General features: G+C 51.0%; 1 long non-coding RNA gene across 1 annotated transcript; it reads right to left on the bottom strand.

Moving 5' to 3' along the window:
- Positions 1–3,491: 3,491 nt before the first annotated feature.
- LOC130544497 (uncharacterized) lies at positions 3,492–4,407 on the bottom strand. The gene is made up of 3 exons (XR_008960810.1): positions 4,168–4,407; positions 3,840–4,032; positions 3,492–3,648 (listed from the first exon to the last, which is right to left on the bottom strand). It is a non-coding gene; the product is annotated as an uncharacterized LOC130544497 (long non-coding RNA).
- Positions 4,408–5,389: the final 982 nt, after the last annotated feature.

Below are 5,389 nucleotides of genomic sequence, written 5' to 3'. Positions count from 1 at the left end.
CCCCCACTTGGGATACATTTTCCACAGCAAGCACCTATTGTTCGTTTGAAGCCGTTTTTGCCCCAGGGGTCTCCGGGCTGTGTTCGTTGGGGTTGAACTCCTGCTAGCAAAACCGCCGGGATGAGGGAAGGGTTCAGACTGTGCCTGGGCCCTGTGGTCTCTTCCAGGTCAGTGTATGGCATTTCCTTCCCCTTGCCACAGGCACCTGGGAGCATGTCTGCACGTGGAGAAAGACTTTCCCGTGGGAAGCCGGTTTTTGTCAAACGGGTCCCAGTGCTCTGCTCCTCTCTTTTCACTCCTGCTGCCAGAAGCCCAAGGAGGATGGGAGGGCTTAGAACATGGCTGGGCACTGTGGTTTCTTCCAGAGAAGTGGAGGGCATTTGCTTTACCTTGCCACAACCACTTGGGAGAGGGTCTGCACCTCAGGAAAACTGTTTCCGTGGGAAGCCGGCTTTTTGCAAAGGGGTCTCAGGGCCGTGGGCCTCGGCTGTCCCTCCGGCTCCCCAAAGCACAGGGACGAGGTGAGGGGCTTAGACCATGGCTGGGCAATGTTGTTTCTTACACCTGGGTGTGTGGCATTTTGTTGAGCTGGCTACCCCCACTTGGGATAGGTTTTCCACAGCAAGCACCTATTGTTCTTCGGAAGCCGTTTTTGCCTCAGGGGTCTCCGGGCTGTGTTCGTTGGGGTTGAACTTCTGCTAGCAAAACCGCCGGGATGAGGGAAGGGTTCAGACTGTGCCTGGGCCCTGTGGTCTCTTGTAGGTCAGTGTATGGCATTTCCTTCCCCTTGCCACAGGCACCTGGGAGCATGTCTGCACGTGGAGAAAGACTTTCCCGTGGGAAGCCGGTTTTTGTCAAACGGGTCCCAGTGCTCTGCTCCTCTCTTTTCACTCCTGCTGCCAGAAGCCCAAGGAGGATGGGAGGGCTTAGAACATGGCTGGGCACTGTGGTTTCTTCCAGAGAAGTGGAGGGCATTTGCTTTACCTTGCCACAACCACTTGGGAGAGGGTCTGCACCTCAGGAAAACTGTTTCCGTGGGAAGCCGGCTTTTTGCAAAGGGGTCTCAGGGTCGTGGGCCTCGGCTGTCCCTCCGGCTCCCCAAAGCACAGGGACGAGGTGAGGGGCTTAGACCATGGCTGGGCAATGTTGTTTCTTACACCTGGGTGTGTGGCATTTTGTTGAGCTGGCTACCCCCACTTGGGATAGGTTTTCCACAGCAAGCACCTATTGTTCTTCGGAAGCCGTTTTTGCCTCAGGGGTCTCCGGGCTGTGTTCGTTGGGGTTGAACTTCTGCTAGCAAAACCGCCGGGATGAGGGAAGGGTTCAGACTGTGCCTGGGCCCTGTGGTCTCTTGTAGGTCAGTGTATGGCATTTCCTTCCCCTTGCCACAGGCACCTGGGAGCATGTCTGCACGTGGAGAAAGACTTTCCCGTGGGAAGCCGGTTTTTGTCAAACGGGTCCCAGTGCTCTGCTCCTCTCTTTTCACTCCTGCTGCCAGAAGCCCAGGGAGGATGGGAGGGCTTAGAACATGGCTGGGCACTGTGGTTTCTTCCAGAGAAGTGGAGGGCATTTGCTTTACCTTGCCACAACCACTTGTGAGAGGGTCTGCACCTCAGGAAAGCTGTTTCCGTGGGAAGCCGGCTTTTTGCAAAGGGGTCTCAGGGCCGTGGGCCTCGGCTGTCCCTCCGGCTCCCCAAAGCACAGGGACGAGGTGAGGGGCTTAGACCATGGCTGGGCAATGTTGTGTCTTACACCTGGGTGTGTGGCATTTTGTTGAGCTGGCTACCCCCACTTGGGATAGGTTTTCCACAGCAAGCACCTATTGTTCGTCGGAAGCCGTTTTTGCCTCAGGGGTCTCCGGGCTGTGTTCGTTGGGGTTGAACTCCTGCTAGCAAAACCGCCGGGTTGAGGGAAGGGTTCAGACTGTGCCTGGGCCCTGTGGTCTCTTCCAGGTCAGTGTATGGCATTTCCTTCCCCTTGCCACAGGCACCTGGGAGCATGTCTGCACGTGGAGAAAGACTTTCCCGTGGGAAGCCGGGTTTTGTCAAACGGGTCCCAGTGCTCTGCTCCTCTCTTTTCACTCCTGCTGCCAGAAGCCCAGGGAGGATGGGAGGGCTTAGAACATGGCTGGGCACTGTGGTTTCTTCCAGAGAAGTGGAGGGCATTTGCTTTACCTTGCCACAACCACTTGGGATAGGGTCTGCACCTCAGGAAAACTGTTTCCGTTGGAAGTCGGTGTTTTGCCAAATGGGTCAGGGATGTGGGTCTCGGGTTTCCCTCATGCTACCAAAAGCACAGTGACGATGTCTGGGCTTAGACCATGCCTGGGGAATGTTATTTCTTACACATAAGTGTGTGGCATTCTGTTTACTTTGCTACAACCACTTTGGATAGGTTTTCCACATCAAGAACTTATTTTTCGGCGGAAGCCGTTTCTTCCTCAAGTGTCCCGTGTTGTGTTCGTTCGGGTTTATCTCCTGCTAGCAAACTGTGGTCTCTTACAGATCAGTGTATGGCATTTGCTTCACCTTGGCACAGGCACTTGTGAGCATGTTTGCACGTTACGAAAAATTTTTCCGTTGGAAGCCTGTTTTGTCAATCTCATAGGGAAGAAACAGAAACTCTTTGGCATAACCTGACTCACCCAGCATCAGTAAAGCAGTTCCAGAACTCAGCCCAGGGCCCCTGTCGCCTACCCAATTGAAGCCACCACCATGCCTCTATCGAAAGCAATTCCCAAAGACTCTCCTCTGACTCCACCACCAAAGAAACAGCAGATTGAATATGGCACTTCAAAATATCGAGATGATACATCTGGTATAGTTAGATACACAAGGTTTACCTTTATTTTTTTATTGTTTTTTATTACATAATGTTATAGTCTCCATACAGTACAGTAAATTTCGATGATACATTAGTTGCATATTACACCCAGTGCACCATGCAATATGTGCCCTCCTTACTACCAGCATATATTTTAAACAGGAAAATGCTGCTCTGAATAATTTTGAATTTTCCCTCGACCCCCATTGTAACTCTTGGGATGAAAGGACTAATCAGTGATGAAACATCACCTTTGAGAATTGGAAAGACATCATCCATATTTGTATGTGACGACAAAAGGCCATCTAACACTAAATGGTGGCCACTCACCCATATCTTAGGCCCAACTGTATAAACACTGTCAAACGTATATCTTAAAAATAGACAAAGAGTAAACCTCACCTTCCCTTTCTAATGAAAGAGTGTTTCTAGGAAACAGCTGTTCAAAATACATTCATAAGCAGTCAATGAACAGAGAAAATGGGATCCCCTGCAAAGTGCTCCAAGCTCAGAAACTAAGTACCTCCTTCACCAAATTCAGAACGCTGACAACTATTACTTAAGTTTTACTTCATGGCTCAACTAGAGAAAAGAGAAAAACCCAGGAGATGGTGGGTTAATGAGAGGTTTTACTTCCAGTCCTGATGTGGAAGGTCCAAATGGACCTGCCGCTTTCTCTGAATGCTGGATCCCGTGTCAAGCTGCCTCACTGACTCAGATGCAGACGTTCAGAACGTCGGGTCTCGCGGAGCCAGAGCAGAGAAGTGTTGTCAGATGGGGAGAAGCAGCTCCTCGGACCTAAAGCCTGCACACCTGCTGTGGTTTCTGGGAGAAGGGGAAACATAGACTTGTCTTTTAGTAGTAATTATCTCCCAGCCCATTGCCACCATTCCCAGGAAACAGCTAGCACAATGCTGAAGTTGGGTAACGGCTCTGGGCCTTCCTAGCGCCACACCTGTGCCTGAGGGAACAGGGAATACCCTGCTGAACTCGGGGAACTGCTCAAGGTCCATTACCTGCACTGTGTCGGGGGACAGGGGCACCGCACTGAAGTTGGGGACTGTGCGGTCCTTTCTCTCGCTCTTCCTGGGGAACACGGGAAACCCTGGAATGTCTGCGAACCATCCCACAAAAGCTTTGCTGAGCGGGTGCCCTGGAGTTCCTGGGTCTGGGGTGTATGGCCAGTTGACGGAGACTAGGCAGAAGAGACTTTCAAGGGAAAAAGGAAAGAAAACTGAGTCTCCATGATGAACTCTCTCAACATGCCCTTCCAGAACCCCGCCTCTTACCCGGGGTACCCCTACTCCCAGAAAGCCCACCTATGGCCACACAGCATGCACTCACCCAGCCAGGAACTCCACAGGTCCACTCTCTCAAAACTCCACTTCCTTGGCTCCTGGTCTGCGTCCTTGGGCTGCTCCGGATCTGCACACAGAGACGTAGCTCCACCCCCATGGGGTGATTGCTTGGGGAGTATGATGCTTCCAACTCCTTGAATGCCAGGCAACCGGCCCCATGACTCACAACTCTGGGAGTGCAGAGGTCCAGGAGGCACCTCCTTGGCTAAACGCCCTGAGCAGGCATGACGGGGATCATGGGCAGGGCTGCAATCACACACATACACACATACACACACACACACACACACACACGGCCCCTTTCGCGGACGCCTCTAGCTGCAGACCACCCTCAGAGCCCTGCCCCTTCCCTTCTGCACCAACCCTTCCTGCAAGGGTGTGCCTGGTTCCTGGCAAGGTCAGCTGCTCTCAGACTGTTCCAGCCTTGGGCTTTAGGAAATGCAATGCTTTTATGCATATCCAAGGCAATTTTAAGCGCCAAAAGGAATGCTCCAAGCGGGAATAGCTTTGCCTTCTTGTCTCACCCATGGAGTGGATAGTGCTTCTCAGACCTTCAAAACATCCTTCTAGGGTGAGCCCATTTGTGCTGCAATCTATATACACATGCTTAGTTCTACAGGGAAGGAAGGAAAAGCCGGCCTTCTGTTCTGTCGCGGTTGTGAACCAGGAACATTTATTTTTCACTTGAAAACAGAGTGTTATTGTCGACACTAAATGAAGGAACCTTTTAAAACATTTTAGAGAGGAAGGAAGAGAGTTTTATTCAAACCCAAGTCAAAGACAGCTGCCTGGGAGACACAATCTTCACAAAGAAGGGAGTGCTCCAGGGAAGGAACATTTAGGGCAGGGTATTTGTTCTGAGTTGTGCTACGTATAGTTATACATCACGATGAGGAAGAAGGTTCCAGAAAGTGACAGACTTTTTCTTATGTTTTCAGTATGTACAAATCAGTATGACTTTAATCTTATGGGAGCAAGAAAGGTTCTTTTGTGTTCTCACCTTGATGTTGGCAAAGGCATTTTTTGGTTCTCTTTTTCTTTTTGATGCATATGGACAATAAGTGCTGGGGGCAGAAATAGGGCCCATGCTTTGAGGGTTTGCCCAGTCATTTTGAGCTGGGTAAAATGTTAAAGGAGAGCTTTCCTGGGAGGCCAAGATCAGGCCTCACAGATGGTATGACATAAAAATTACTCTTATCCTTATCATC

This window comes from Ursus arctos, unplaced genomic scaffold, assembly GCF_023065955.2.
Source record: "Ursus arctos isolate Adak ecotype North America unplaced genomic scaffold, UrsArc2.0 scaffold_21, whole genome shotgun sequence".
Classification (NCBI taxonomy): domain Eukaryota; kingdom Metazoa; phylum Chordata; class Mammalia; order Carnivora; family Ursidae; genus Ursus; species Ursus arctos.
This window is presented reverse-complemented; position numbering and strand designations above follow the sequence as displayed.